This window comes from Diaphorina citri, unplaced genomic scaffold (assembly GCF_000475195.1).
Source record: "Diaphorina citri unplaced genomic scaffold, Diaci psyllid genome assembly version 1.1 scaffold938, whole genome shotgun sequence".
NCBI classification, from domain to species: Eukaryota; Metazoa; Arthropoda; class Insecta; order Hemiptera; family Psyllidae; genus Diaphorina; species Diaphorina citri.
The window spans coordinates 73,489-90,327 of NW_007378369.1; the positions used below are offsets into that span (position 1 = coordinate 73,489).

The following is a 16,839-nucleotide window of genomic DNA, read 5'->3' on the forward strand; positions in this document are numbered from 1 at the left end:
TTACCTATACCTACCTCATAAATTACCATAGGTTTTTGATTTGGGAGTTTTTCCAAGATTTCCCACCTCTTGTTGTTTTTTAGGGGTTTTACCAACCCTTTTTTTCAAGTTCGAATAGACACATGTTGAACAGAAGTCTGGGGATCGATTGGTTACATTTCATTTTAGAATGTTCTTGGCTTTTCACAGAACTTCCACACTATCTTTTTGCTGATCTCGTAGTTCAACGTTTTCTTACCAGTCTCCCTTGTGTGAACGATGTGTTTGTGTGAACGATAAGCATAATTTGTTTGGCACTTCTTATAAATGGTAATAGTGCTCCATATTGCGAGTATGTTATAGGTCCCTGTATACGTTTTGGAAACTAGATATATAATAATCATAAGGGTACATAGGTACTACCTAATAGGTAGGTAGGTAGGTACATATATTATTATCGGTGTGTGTACGTGAATACGTGTACGGTGTACGTGAATACCTAGGTAGGTGATAGCCTATAACTATGTAGATACCTTTTTCATCGTTAGGAACCTTACCTATTGTAAAACGTAGATCTGTTTAAAGAAGAGAATCACTGTCCCCAAATTTATTTTTAAGATAGACGATAGTAGGTCTACTTTTTGTGTTTCGTAGATAAATTTCCAATTTTATTTTACTGTTGTTGGTGGAGACGCCAAAACTGCATTTCTCTTAGGTATTAGCTGGAGAGTCTATAAAGTCCTTCTCTTTGTGAAAGACAAGTCCGGAACTTGGAGTTCACGAGGATAAGAAGAATCAAATGTCATAGTACAGAAGTGCTTAATGATTCGACTTATTAATAACAATAATAACCAATCTAAAAGAGTAGGTAATCTTCCTATGTATGTACCTACTCATAGTATAAGTGAAAACAATCGTAGAGATACGATACCTTTGCTATACTGTAAGGTACGGTTTCCTAGCGACGTGTTTTCTGCGCAGCGCGGAACCGAACACGTCGGCAGGAGCGTGAAATATATTGCGCTGCGTGAAAGTGTTTTCCAACAAAACGTTTTCGCCCGACGTAGTTGTTCATTTTTAGTTTTTGTGAGACAGTTCAGAGAAATGGAGGCTATTTGCAGGAAAAGATTGTTGATGGCGATTTTACTACAAGAAATCATGGACGATGACCAGGAAGAAGAGATATTGCTGACCAAATTCTGGGTCTTTCAAATCATATAAAATTTTGTGTTGCATAACAAAATCAATTAGACGATCGTCTTCGTTGGAAGAAAACCTTGCCGGAGGGGATTTAGCGAAATTTCCAGTCATTTTCAATAATGCATATCTTGGATCCTATTTGCTGAACATCTTGGAGGCGTGAGCTAACGCATTTCTTGGATGCCATTGGCTGATACCAGTAATGACGTCACCACGATGAAGTTCCAAGACCTGCCTGCCCCCTCTACTCGGCTTTTCAAGATGACAATTTTCCCATCACAATTCTTCCTGTATTCTGAATTACAGGTTTTTAGTTTTCCAATCCAAACTATTTTCTAGGCCTCTTTGCTGGTTTTAGTTTCTGAGAAGCATTATTTTCCTGTTAGAACTTCGTGAATTTTGAAGATTAGTTTATTATACCAATTTTTTCCAGCTAGGGATTTTTGTAACTTGTTGTTTTGGTTTTGACTTTTGGAACTTTTGAGTTTTCTCTACCAAAATATTTTCCTGTCCGGTTCTTTGGATGTTGACTTGTAGTTTCTTGAAACAAATCAATTTCTCTTTAGGAATTGTTGAATTTTGGTTTAGTTTCTTTGTACCAAATCAGTTCCTGTTAGGGGTTGTCCAATGTTGTCATAGTTTCTTATACCAAACAAATTTCCTCTTAGGATGTTGTGCCTTTGCAAAGTCTCTTGGAACGAAATATTTTGTTCAATTTTTATTGTCTTAGTTTTTCAAAACAAACTAATCACTCTTAGGGTTTGTTGATTTTTCATTAGTTTGTTATACCAAATTCCCTGTTGGGTTTTGATGGTTTCAGTTTAATTTCTTTTACAAACTCATTTTCCGTTCCTGAATTTTCGTCATAGTTTCTGCAAACAACCTTGAAACGTGCAACTGTGTTGAGTCGATTTATTCATTTTATGTAGCTTTCTGATCATTTACAACCGATGACTTTTGATTTTCACCCCGTGATACCCAATTCTCTTGCAGCTTCTGCCGTGCTGCATTTGCACCCAGCCTGAACACATTACCCCCACTCTGTACTAATCTGTTTGTTTCTAAACCAAAATCTTTTCAGCTCCAGCGCCAAAGCAACCTATGACTTTTGATTTTCACCCCGTGGTACCCAATTCTCTTGCAGCTCCTGCCGTGCCGCATTTGCACCCAGCCTGAACACATTACCCCCACTCTGTACTAATCTGTTTGTTTCTAAACCAAAATCTTTTCAGCTCCAGCGCCAAAAACAGATCTTTCACATGTCAATTTGTGTGAAAGATCAGTCCCGGGGAAGCTTTTGGTGAATGGAAACCCTCCAAATGTTTTCCGCAATCTCCAAAAGCTGTCTAAATGCTGCAAAAGTTCTCCCAATTTTGCTCTTGTGGACGTGAACAAAGAAACGTGGTGCTGGTGTGCTGAAAAATCAAAATCCCATTTCTTCCCGAGTTGATGGTTTGGATGTCAGTGATCTTTCACATGTAAATTTGTGTGAAAGATCAGTCCCGGGGAAGCTTTCGGTGAATGGAAACCCTCCAAATGTTTTCCGCAATCTCCAAAAGCTGTCCAAATGCTGCAAAAGTTCTCCCAATTTTGCTCCTGTGGACGTGAACAAAGAAACGTGGTGCTGGTGTGCTGAAAAATCAAAATCCCATTTCTTCCCGAGTTGATGGTTTGGATGTCAGTGATCTTTCCAATGGTGTTCCTGTAATGGTGTTTTTGAAGAAGAAATGTTTCAAGGAGTCAAATGAAGCAGATACAATCAAGTTAGTAGTAATAAATGTTGGTTGGAATAATGAAAAAAGTAAAGATAATGGAGAAAACATAGACAATGCTGCTGTTAAAAAAAGGTGCAGAGATAAATATTGAATGGATAAAAAATAATAAAGTGAAAGAACCGTAAAATGAAAATTTAAATTTTGTGGATTTAATAAAGGGAAGAAAACACGTTGAGAATGATTTAAAGGAAAAGAGAAAATTGGAAATAGACAAAATAAAAACTGGAATGAAATAAATGTAGGATTAAAAGAGATCAATAATATACAGTAGAGAATAATCTGGAATTCATATTTAACAAAAGAAAAAATAAATAAATAAAAAACAATTAAAAAGAACTGACTACTTACTTAAATAAAATTGGAATTATTTTGGATGGAATCGTTTAAAACAAATCAATGTAAAAAAGGTCTAAAAATTGCGCAACTTCTGAAAATGACCCAGTACCAAGTGAATGTAGGTACTGCTGGGAGAATAAAACGGAAAAAAAAGGGTGAAAAAATCAACTTGAAAAAGTATTTCCTGGAGGAAGAATCAACTTGAAGAAATATTTTCTTTTGAAATGGTGTAAAAAGATGAGTGGACGAATGTAAAAATCCACCAGCAGTACAGCATTGTCTCACAGAAAGTGTTTATATTGGAAGAAAATTAACTGACAAGACAGTTCCTGAGGATTGTTCATGGCTAACAGTGTTTATATTGGAAGAAAATTAACTGACAAGACAGTTCCTGAGGATTGTTCATGGCTAACTTACATGTCATCATAGTTGTGTGACGAGCCAGTAATGTCAAGCGTCTCAAAAAAGGAAGATTGAGTGGCTCCCAGAAGTGTGCTAAAGTCCCAAAGAACTGTTTTTTAAGTAAGTGTTTTTCGCGAAGTTTACAAAGTCCGTGTATCTAAGAAAGTCAATTTTTTTCCTAGTCTTACAAAAATATAAATAGTTGAAAATATTAGAATAGCCAGTGTTATACTTCCTTTGAATAACGATCTTCACAATAATTCATTTCCTGTTTAATTGTTCTTTCGTGTGTTCCAATCACCGTTCGTTTTTACATTGAATTTCGTGTTTCAAAATGGATCCTTGTCAAAAAAGGTAAGATCATTTTCCCGTAGATAGGAGAGGCAGAATGCAGATGGACTGATTCCAGTCCACTTCCCTTCAAACAGAAATGAGGAACTAGAGTACTAGACCCTGAAACTATTTTTTGCCAGTATCCAAGATTATTTTAAAACATCAACCAAATGCCTACATTGCCTACTATTTTTTTTAAAAAGAAAAGTCCAACTCAGAGAAGGATGGTGAGGAAAAAAGTTGGGGTGCTTTTGGTAAAAAATATTTTGAATCAGTGGTGTGTCCTTCATGAAAGTTGGGAAACACTTCTTCTCTTCCACAAAAAATAAATACTAAAAAATTCTAGATTGAAAAATGAAGCAGAGGATGAAAAAGGGATGGAGCAACATTAATAAATCTTACCTCCTACCATCTTGATTAAGTAATGGGTTTTTGCCAGCCTAGTTAGCTTAGTTGGTAGTGCATCTGCCTTGTAAGTGCTAGGCCGCGGGTTCAATTCTCACCCGGGGCAGAATTTATCCTGATGGGATAAAAAGTAATGGGTTTGATATCTGCCTGGGGTCATTCTTGGAATGGCTGGCTTTCTCTTATTCTTCTCTGTTTGCTCTTGGGAAGATAAGACCTTAGCAGTTACAGTTCCCTATTAAACCTCTTAAAAGTTAAGAGGGGTGTTTTTTTGTGACATTCAAAAAGGGTTCACACTGTTCACAGCTTTCCTTTTTTTTTTTTTGCTACATCAACAGGTTCAATTCTCACCCGGGTCAGAATTTATCCTGATGGGATAATGTCCGTTCTTGGAACGGCTGGCTTTCTCCTATCCTGTCTTCCTTCTTTCTTTGATTTCGGGCCGATAAGACCATAGCAGTTACAGTTCCCACTGTCAAACCTCTTAAAAAAAAGTAATGGGTTTGATATCTGCCTGGGGCCATTCTTGGAATGGCTGGCTTTCTCTTATTCTTCTCGGTTTGCTCTTGGGAAGATAAGACCTAAAGCAGTTACAGTTCCCTATTAAATCCCTATTAAACCTCCTAAAAGTTAAGAGGGGTGTTTTTTTTTGACATTCAAAAAGGGTTTACACTGTTCACAGCTTTCCTTTTTATTTTTATTTTATTTTATGACTGGATGACCTTCACATTCAACTGTGCTCAACCTTTGCTATTTCTTTAGCAAGGGAAATTTAGGATTTTGTATCCTCCCTGTTTAAAGTCCCGGGGACTTTAAACCAATGAGTAATACAACAGGAAAACAAACCTAGCCATTAGAATGTTTTGAAATTTGATAAAAGGCTACTGCAGTTGTGGACCATGGTATCCATCATTGGAGACCATCAATGAAGTTATTATTACCTTCACATTGTGGTTATGAATAGGGTTTAACCTTAAGCTAAGTTTAGTTTTAATAGTATAGGTACTTACTTAAGTTTTAATTATAAGGCCTAATGGAATTAAGTTAAGATAAGAAAATTGTACACACCGAAAGGTATTAATACAATAAAAAATATATTATTATTATTATTTTATTATTATTATTATTATTATTATTATTATTATTATTATTATTATTATTATTATTATTATTATTATTATTATTCTTTTTATTCTTCTTATTATTATTATTATTATTATTATCCTCTGTCCCTTGTTCCATTTTGTTCCTGTTAGAAATCCTCAAATTAGAATCTCTCTTCCTTTAAACCAGTTGCCTAGTTCCTGGACAAATTTTTCATCTTGGCCTACTTTTAGTCTCCTTTGTACTTACTTTGTAGGTATCCAAATTTCATCACTATGCTCCTTTCTAAAATTATTTCTTCTTACCATGAAGTTAATTTAATCCATGAGGGGAACTTTTTCAATAAGTGGATTGTGGAAAGGAAATTATTTGAAAATGAGAACTTTTTCTCAGATTCTTCTTGAGATCATGAGGAAATAGGACTGAGTTTTTGTAAATAGGTCTTGTTAGTACATATTGTGAATATTTATAAATTTATGTTTTGTATTATACCTTTGTATTACATATTTGTTTTTATTGAGTACAAAAATGCCTTTGTAAAAAAGGACTTCTTATTAATATTTTCTCTTGTTCATTTTATTTTCTTTTCTCTAAGTTTTCAGAAGAAGTTTTTCTAAACGGTGGTTACAAGATATGTACAGGTAATTTTTAAACCATAGGTACCTACTAGACATGTATTTCCACACAAGTTTTTTCCCTCCAGAAATAATGCAAAACTAATAAAAAGCTAAAAATATGAATACCTTCCTCATACTTACCTAACTTTAAAATGTTATCATTATCACGAAGAAGTATTGTTTCGGTCTTTTATTCTTACAAAATGGCGAACACATGCAATTCTAAGCCTCAATTTTCACCAGTTTCATTCGTTGTCCACCTTTTTGAACCTCCTTGAGTTCTAAGGTCTGACACGTGCTGCCACAGTAGCGGAAAAAGTTGGAACTACTCATTTTTTCTTGCCGGCAAAATTTTGTAAACAATCAACTTTTGAAAAAACTTTTTTGAGCTTTTTCAAATTTGGTCCCTACTTTTTGTAAATTTTACTTTAATCATTCTCCTGAATTTCCCGTCAATATTTCAGCAAGACACTGAAGTTGAGCTAACTTGAGCGTGGCGAGTATCTGGATAGGTGGCCGTCTCGGCGTGTCAGTAGGAATGAGAAATGGATGAGATTCTCGTGTGTAGGGAAGGGTTAAATAATTATACTAATGTTTTGTGGGCGGCGCGCGGCGTATGTATTACTTGAAATGAAAAAATATTTTTAACCAGTTGCGATAAGAGGTTGAATGCATCTGTCTCAATGAATCTCTGAAGTTAAGCAACTTTGCGCGTGGTTAATACATGGATGGGTGACAATCTGGGGAATCCGCGTGCTGCTGGGTTCCCGGCTCCACTCAGGCTAGGTGAGGTTAAATTGAGGAGGCGGGTAGCATGTCGCCGAATGGTGGGTAAAACCCCCGTCATGAGAAGACCTCAGCTGTTAAAAGTTGCGTTACACCTCTATACCTACCGAAGTCCATTGATAAATAAATTCAATACTGCCAACTCATTTTTACTGTGATGACTTTTTGAGTTACTGTTTGTTTTTCAATATCTACAAGTTTTGTTGCCTCCCATATGACCAATGTCTATTAGGTATGTATAGTCTGCGATAAGAGGTTGAATGCACCTGTCTCAATGAATCTCTGAAGTTAAGCAACTTTGCGCGTGGTTAGTACATGGATGGGTGACAATCTGGGGAATCCGCGTGCTGTTGGGTTCCCGACTCCACTCAGGCTGGGTGAGGTTAAATTGAGGAGGCGGGTAGCATGTCGCCGAATGGTGGGTAAAACCCCCGACACGAGAAGACCTACGTTGTTAAAAGTGACGTTAAACCCCTATACCTACCGAAGTCCATTGATAAATAAATTCAATACTGCCAACTCATTTTTACTTTGATGACTTTTTGAGTTACTGTTTGTTTTTCAATATCTACAAGTTTTGTTGCCTCCCATATGACCAATGTCTATTAGGTATAGTTTCACTACTGTTTGTTTTTCAATATCTACAAGTTTTGTTGCCTCCCATATGACCAATGTCTATTAGGTATAGTTTCATCAATAAATTTAATATTGATCTCTGTATTATCTGTGTTTCATCAATAAATTATCTCTGTACCTATTAGACATGGTTTCATCAGTCTTCTTCTTCCTTCTTTTTCTTCGCCTTTTCCCGAGTAATAGACAGGGTCGGCGTTTTTTGTCAGCCCTCTAGGGTGATCGCTTTTGGGCTGACATTTGGGTTTTAGCTACAAAATTTTACGAGTGGATGCCCTTCGCACTCAACCTTAGCTAATTCTTTATCAAGGGAAATTTCAGGCTGTTAATGTTATGCTCCCTGTTTAGAGTCCCCCAGCCAGATATGGTTTCATCAGCAATCTCATCTCTGTATTTGTTTCATCAACAAGGTCAACAGTTTCAGTTTCATCAAGAACATCTCTATTGGTTTCATCAACAGTTCTATCATGGTCTACTTCTCTTATTTCATTGTTCCTTGATACACTCGCCATTGCCTCTTTTTGTATTGAATCAATGAACGCGCATCTCTTCTGCGCATCCTCACATTTACCATCTCTCTCCCCCTCTCTGCACTGTGGAACCTACACGGCTTCTTCGTACAGAGTAGCTTTACGCTTTACATTTCGTCATTTCTTTTATTTATTTTAATTTTATTGATTCTGTCTATTCTTTCCTTTGAATCTTTACTGTATTTTGCTCTGATCGTACCAAACCTCTCTGTAGGTTTGGTACGATGGATTTTCGAAGAGGTTTCCAGTGGTTCAATGAACTCTAAAGGTTGTCCACATGTCCACACATAGTCGACCGGTCATCGATCGATGTCGACTGACACGCCCACACTTAACCTCTCTGTAGGTTTAGTACGATGGATTTTCGAAGAGGTTACCAGTGGTTCAATGAACTCTAAAGGTTGTCCACATGTCCACACATAGTCGACCGGTCATCGATCGATGTCGACTGACACGCCCACACTGCCTCGACAACATAGTTTTCTCTCGTACGGCTGGTCTACTATGTTTGGATACACTTTAAAACTCTGAAAAATTGCCGCTATGGGGTCCCCATAGACCGAATCAATCCAACAATCCATCCTAAAGAGCAATTAATGTCCTTTAGAGCCGTGAGACTGGAAGATGTGAGAGAGCGTTTACTCAAAACGTGTTTGCCAAATTTCATCAAAATTGGTCAAACTGTTCTAGAGTTATGTTGAAGCCAATGAACAGACTGCACTGTGCACCCTTTGTTGTCGTCTAGGTTGAATCGAGGATTTACCCGCGAGCGGTTCCTAAACTATACATAATTATGTATCGGCCGTTTAGAGCCGTGAGACTGAAGATGTGAGAGAGCGTTTACTCTAAACGTGTTTGCCAAATTTCATCAAAATTGGTCAAACCGTTCTATAGAGTTATGTTGAAGCAAATAAACAGACTGCACTATGCACCCTTTGTTGTCTTCTAGGTTGAATCGAGGATTTACCCGCGAGCGGTTCCTAAACTATACATAATTATGTATCGTAGGCCGCAACTGACCTAGTGCGAAACCTTTTGGGTAGGCCTTGAACCTTGATGCAAATCGCGACAAAACAGAATTTCTTCAGTGCGTGGGAAAACGTGGATATTTCCTCATTAAACGAATGTGAGTTCAAAGTTTCAATTCGACGATTTTGCATTTTACATATTTCTGGACATGGTCTTCACTTGACTGGAGTGAAAAGACCATGTCCAGAAATATGTATGATATTGTACTTGACCATTATCTCAAACTAAACGATTTTGCATTTGTTTTGTTCGGCGACATCTCTCGAATGGGTTGTCCGATTTTGACGAAATTTGGCAGAAATATTCAACACTTAAAACTACACAAGAATTTCTTCATTTGGAAACGATGGAGGCGTATGGGAATCAAGAAGCGGCTCTCTTGAGTGGGCTGCAAGAAACGAAGTTTAGTAACCACTGGTTGGACCTAGTTGTCACTATTGAAATCCCATTCTCCCACCCCTAACAAAAACTGATAAATTACCTGCACTTGTCTGGACAATCAACAAATATAGGCCTGTGCGCGCGCATCCTTGCGCACTCGACACTGATTTTACGCAAATATTATGCGGGTACCAAATGCATATTTATGACCTATGTATATCCTACATTCCAATATGCAATATGACATTACTTTACCCCCTCGTCCACCCCCCTATACGCTCCCTTAAGTGACCCTTAAGTTTGGACGGAAGTTTTCTAAAAAGCAATGAAGGATGTTTGTTCATCACAATCATCACTTTTTAGAAAATAATTCACAGAAAAGTAATGTACCTATCTAGAATTACTTTCTAAAAAGTTATGAACTATGAATCCTGTGTAGAACGTTCTTAAAACTCATGAGGAAATATTGAAAAAAGAAAGTGAAAATGAAAAATTGAAAAGTAGAGATTGAAATGAGAAAGAAGGTAAACGATTTTCATAGATCGAGCGATATAAACGATCGCACCCGAACCTTTACGATCCGACCCGAAGTCACTTCACGACCTGATATTCCCACTCTTCCCCTACTTTTACGAAACGGGTGATCGCTTGCTGCTTGCAGAGCTTGCCTGTTAGAGTGTTTGCTTGAAGTAGACTTGTGCGTTGTTTGGTGTTTGAGTTGTTTCTCACTTTGTGTGAGAATGTGAGATTTTAGAGAGGTTGCGGAGAGATGTTTGCATGTTTGTATAGAATTCCTCCACTTCCTACGATTATTTTCGAGTTTTTAGAGCAGAAAAACGCCGCTATAACGTCACGTGAAGTGATCGTAGTGTGTTTCTACCTTTTAGTTTGATGATCTTGGCGGCGATGATGGTTGGTGGTGGGTCTTCCCAGCGACGGTGTAGGTATCTAGTTTTTATGATTGCGCTTTGAAAGAACGAAAGAAAATAAAAGAAGGAGGTCAAGAAGAAGAAGAACCACGGAATTAGATTTGTAAGTTAAAAGCGAAATTGTAAGTAGGTACCTACGCTAACATATCCATCTTTACAAGTTAGTAGGTACTGCTCAGTTACTCATTTCGAACGTCTATCCATCGGGCACATTTGCCTACTTCGAGAAATCGAAAAGCGCTGATTCAAAATCGACATCTTAGAAAGATAGGTATTGAAATAGGTGATGTTGGAAGTTTTCGTCAAATTCCCCTAGTTGAGGCCGAGGTGATGGCCCCTAGTTGAGTTGATAGATTGCCCGATTGGACCATCCTTACCCCCTAACATATCTTAGCGGGTAAGGCGCTTCTTGCGAGACAAAACGCGAAGCCGGTTATAATGTCGGAAAAATTTCTCTCTGTTTTCTGTTACGCCAATAGATCATTCATGAGAAAACGGCTCGACAGATTTCGATGAAATTTTTTGTTCTTGAGAACTTTTCTTCGTTTATTACAGTTGTTGGATCTAAACCTCTTCTTTCAATGTCTTTATGGATCATATCTATCCATCGCAGTCTCGGGTGACCCCTTCGTCTTCTCCCTTCCATTTCCAGATGAAACATTCTTGAAGTTAGATAGTTCAAACGCAATAGTTGGATAGGTATTGAAATAGGTGATGTTGGAAGTTTTCTTCAAATTCCCCTAGTTGAGGCCGAGGTGATGGCCCCTAGTTGAGTTGATAGATGTAATTTCGGTTTAGAAAGTTGACCTTTAATCATATCCCGCTTTTTATTATTTTCGACCAGTGGCGTGGTGTTATTTACATTTCGAGAAAGGGGGGAGGGGAAGTTATTTCGTACATTGCCCTAATCAGCAAAAGCAGGAGAGGGGAAGGGATATGTCGAAATCCGCTACGTAGAATCAGCATAGGCATAATAGGTACTTGCGATAGAGGAGGGGGCGGCATAGGTACTTTCGGTAGAGGAGAGGAGAGAGGAGTCAATAGGAGAGGGGGGTAGGGGAAATCGTGAATCACCAGTTCACCAGTGTCGATTTTGCCTCCCCAACATGCCTCGCGTTCCAATTCCAAGATGGCGGCCTCATTTCCCCTCCTTGCGTGCTGCGCAGTGGACGAATCAAAATCAGTCTTGTGTCCTACGTCCCAGAGGCAGGTTTTTCAAGGTGAATGTTATTTGCGATTTTTCTATGTCTAAACGTAATAAAATTATTGTAATTTTTTGTTAGTGCCAAGAAAACATACCCACAGCCTACACGAGAATTTATAAAATTTCAAGACAAGACAAGACCTCAAGTCTGAAAGGATAAAATAAAATCTTTTACAAAAATTCAAAACATTGGGGATTGAATATTTAGAAATTTTTCAATACAATCTCTTGATTCTTTTTACATTTTGTATTGATGTTTGTTTTTAATTATTCGCGCAGTGCGCAGGTCTGTTATTGTTGGTAGCTCTATATTCCACATTACTTCTCTGTATTATCTTTCACACTGTCTCTTATGTATGATTCAAGTATGTTTTATTATTTATATCCACTTACATTTATCTCAAGTAAGTAATAACGGGCCCTTTTCTTTTCTTTCAAGTAGGGTGATTGATCTAGTTTGCGCTGTGTGTTTTGTTGAATAATCTGAACCATTGTTGGTGGATGTTGTTTGTTGTCTGCTCATTTACCTATTTAGACTATTTATGATAGTTATGACTGTTAAACTGTTTTGACACGGCGGAGCGCTCCCACGCTCTTTTATTCAAAGAATTTTCTGTAGCCAAAACCAAATGTCAACACAAAACCAAATCAGCCCAGGCCTGATTGAGAGGCTGACGAAAAACGCCGACCCCGTCTGAACACAGGAAAAGGCAAATATAAAGAAGAAGATTCAAAGAAATTCTCCGAAATCATTGCCTAGGGCAAACTCTTCCACTAGCCGCTACCCCGGAGGGGTTTTCGTGGATTTTCTTCAATTACCCCAAGGTTCTAAGCAAGACTGCCATAGGTGGTGCTCATGTTCGCCGCGATAGGTACTCTTTCCATGAACTGCCCTCTCAAGGTCACATTGCCTTCAATGACCTTGTAGATCGTAGACCTATCTAACGCCTTGAACAATATTGCCCGGTGTAGGTACTGATTCAACATTATTCACAATCAACAACCAACCTCAGTGGTGCAGTTGTTAACGCGTTGGACTTTGGATCTGGAGGTTGGTGGTTCGAGTCCAAGTCAAGTCATAGAATTTACGGTGTAGGTACTGATTCAACATTATTCACAATCAACAACCAACCTCATGCAGTGGTGCAGTTGTTAACGCGTTGGACTTTGGATCTGGAGGTTGGTGGTTCGAGTCCAAGTCAAGTCATAGAATTTATCTAGGTGTAATAATCGGGGGAACGATATTTGAAACAAGCATTAACTTAAATATGCTTAACAGAGTTAAAAATTCCTTTGTTCAACAATCAACAATGGAAGAAACAACTCACCAGCACTAATAACTAACAACAATAAGATATCAGATGATTTCGTGAAACAAAACCTCCACTGTGCACATGCTTTCTTATCAATCACTGGTAGATTGGTACTGACAGATAAGTATGTGTGAAATGATTCAAAATGGCGACCGGTGCCCGAGATGAAAATTACCTGGGGAATTGATGATGGGTTTTTGTGGTTGAACGATCTTGATCTCATTTTTACTTTCCTTATCCTATAGGAAGGAAAGTAATATAATCGGGTCAAAATTTTGATGGTCAGTTTTTAGTGCCAAAATTTCAGCCATTGGTCCGTGTGTGTGTGTGTGTCTGTCTGTCTGTAAACAAAATATCTCGAGAACGGTAAGAGCTAGAGACTTGAAATTCGGGTTTTTGTGGTTGAACGATCTTGATCTCATTTTTACTTTCCTTATCCTATAGGAAGGAAAGTATAATCGGGTCGAAATTTTGATGGTCAGTTTTTAGTGCCAAAATTTCAGCCATTGGTCCGTGTGTGTCTGTCTGTCTGTAAACAAAATATCTCGAGAACGGTAAGAGCTAGAGACTTGAAATTTGGTATGTAGATGTCAAATGTGACAAGGATGCAACACGAAACTTTTGGTTAAGATCGGTGTATTAGTTGGCAGCATTTTACCACTTTTTGGCGTTTTTCGGTCTAGTTTAACAATATTTCGGGAACGGTGTGAGCTAGAGACTGCTCGTGCGTCAGTGGGAACAATCTCATTTAAAATACAAACATACATTTGCCTACAGGGCATTTGAAAAAAAAAAAATCGAATGAAACTCAGGACAAGTGGGAACGGGCCTTGAAACTTTCGTACTCTTTGTCCTATTTTTGACGATGGAGTGTTTTGCCAAAAATGGGTTGGTCGTCAGGAGATCATGCAGGCCGCGAAGATAGCACTTTGGATGCACCAGTTCCTCATGGATCACTGAAGTTAAGCAACGTTGCGCGTGGTTAGTATCCAGATGAGTGACCATATGGGCGTTCGAATGCTGGCTTTTCTCGCCCCCCCAGGCCCACTGGGTGAGGTTAATATGAGGAGGCGAGTAGCTTGTCGCCGAAGGGAGGGTAAAACCCCCCGTCACTAGAAAACTTAGTGGTTCATACAGTAACGTTAAACAGTACAGTAACCTTAGGATGGGTTTCACTAACCTTATTTTTGGTTCATACAGTAACCTTAGGATAGGTTTCACTAACCTTCTTTTTGGTTCATACAGTAACCTTAGGATAGGTTTCACTAACCTTCTTTTTGGTTCATACAGTAACCTTAGGATGGGTTTCACTAACCTTCTTTTTGATTCATACAGTAACCTTAGGATGGGTTTCACTAACCTTCTTTTTGGTTCATACAGTAACGTTAGGATGGGTTTCACTAACCTTTTTAGCTCCTTACAGCCTGTTAGCTTAACAGCCCTTTTAAGCCTGTACAAATTAAATGGAACTTAACAGGCCGTTAGCTTAACAGGTCTTCTAGAGAATCTAGAGGCTGAAAAAATATTGGTGAAACCGACCACCAAACCTCTTTCACATAGGAGACTATGCAGCTGAATCATGTTCAACAATTTCCTTAATAACTCCAATAGTTCTGACTTGAAACCTACTCCCAGCATCATTATACCATTATAGGATTGTGGCATGGATGTATGCAAGGCAAGGTAGTGTTCGTAGAGTGAAAGAAACGACAAACCTCGCACATGCGCAGAAACGTGTTTCTACATGGAGACTGGAGAGTGTATGTGGACTTGTTGAAGTATTGGAAGAGGTAATGGAAGTATTGAAGAAAATGTTTGCCCTGCACGAAACCAAATTAATATGTCAAAATGTCAAATGATCTAATGAATATTGAATATGTTGAAGTTGCAACTTATTGTTTCATTACATATTTTCATCGGTAAATGGTTTCTTCTAAACAAATTGATCCTATTGAGACGATCTTTTGGTGTTCTGGGTCCTCCTCAGTCGAGTAGTCAGAAAATTTAATGAATTCCTGAAGTTTTGGACGTGGTCTGAGTCGTTTTGCAATCAAATTGTGAAAAATGCAGCAGTCAAACTATCATTTTTCAAAGCGAATGCTGCAGTTGGGCTGTGTCTACACATAATTGATGCCGTCGATCGAAGTCGACTTTAATGTACACTGCCTGGACAACATAGATTCATCTCGTAGATTTGATGATGACATCTCTCAGATGTCATCATCAAATCTCAAGTCGTTCCAGAAATGGGTCGACTGTGAACAAAGCCTCTCCACCATGTTCTATCTTTAAAAACTTTTTAGAGTGAAAGAAACGACAAACCTCGCACATGCGCAGAAACGTGTTTCTACATAGAGACTGGAGAGTGTATGAACTTGTCGAAGTATTGGAAGAAGTCATGGAAGTATTGAAGAAAATGTTTGCCCTGCACGAAACCAAATTAATATGTCAAATGAATCAAATGATCTAATGAATATGTTAAAGTTGCAAGTAGTAACTTATTGTTTCATTACAAATTTTTATCGGTAAATGGTTTCTTCAAAACAAATTGATCCTATTGAGACGATCATTTGGTGTTCTGGGTCCTCCTCAGTCGAGTAGTCAGAAAATTTAATGAATTCCTGAAGTTTTGGATGTGGTCTGAGTAGTTTTGCAATCAAGTTATGAAAAATGCAGCAGTCAAACTATCATTTTTCAAAGCGAATGCTGCAGCGCCAGTTGAGCTGTGTCTACACATAATCGATGCCGTCGATCGAAGTCGACTTTAATGTACACTGCCTGGACAACATAGATTCATCTCGTAGATCAACGGCGTCGACCATGTGTGAACACAGCTTTAGAGATGTCATCATCAAATCTTAAGTCGTTCCAGAAATGGGTCGACTGTGAACAAAGCCTCTCCACCATGTTCTATCTTTGAACTTTTCTTCGTTTATTACAGTTGTTGGATCTAAACCTCTTTTTTCAATGTCTTTATGGATCATATCCATCCACCGCAGTCTCGGGTGACCCCTTCGTCTTCTCCCTTCCATTTCCAGATGAAACATTCTTGAAGTTAGATAGTTCAAACGCAATAGTTAGATCAAAAACTAGTCAAAAGCTGATTCTTCTTTTTTCGTACATCAAATTGAAAACGAATTCATCTCACTGGCTTGCACAAGTAGGTTGTCTGCGGTCTCATGTCTTTCTCTACATTTTCTGTTTTGGGTAGCGGTTTCCTGTCTTTCTCCTCTACATTTCGTGTTTTGGATATTGGTATAGGTATTCTCTCGCGACTCGCTGGATAGTTCAGTGTTTTTGAGATTTACTTTTGTGAAAAATTCTTTTCCTCATGTGTGTGAATGAAAGGTAAGCACCCGGTTTTTGACGTTTGTTGTTGTGTGTGTTGGTCCCCACGTGCTGTCGAAACAAAATGGCGGGCGGACGCCATTTTGTTTTTCGAATTTTTGCGTTTGTAGAAATTACGAATAGGTTTATACGTTGTACGTTGTATTTTTACTTTTTATTATTTTTTACCCTGTTACTTTTTATTATTTCACATAACACAAATAGGTGGGTACCTACTCAGGTAGGTACCCACTATGTATTCCATGTTTCCAGCCATTTCTTAATAGGTTTGGGTACAATTACATTGGTTTAGCTTACGGCATACGGCCATTGAAGATCTGTTTTTAGAGTGGTCGAAAGATCTCATTTGCCGGCCGAGTTCTCTCGTCTCGGGTGCACTGTGCCTCGTGAGGTTGATGTAGTTACATACAGTAGTTTGAATATGAGTAGCGATCAGTCGCGGCTTTACGGAGGGGTTAACCCTCGTTTTTGGGTGCACGCGGGGCCCCTCCGCCCCCCCCTAAATACAGCCCTGCAGTGTAGTACCCTCAAGGGT

The 16,839-nt window shown here is 38.4% G+C and overlaps 1 long non-coding RNA gene across 1 annotated transcript in view; it reads right to left on the minus strand.

The window, feature by feature from the left end:
* The window catches only part of LOC113469055, a 7,911-nt gene extending 5,665 nt beyond the window's left edge, over nt 1–2,246 (minus strand). The window contains exon 1 of the long non-coding RNA XR_003392596.1: nt 1,411–2,246. This is a non-coding gene — a long non-coding RNA (uncharacterized LOC113469055). The remainder of the gene's footprint in view (nt 1–1,410) is intronic.
* Between the last annotated feature and the right edge of the window lie 14,593 nt (nt 2,247–16,839).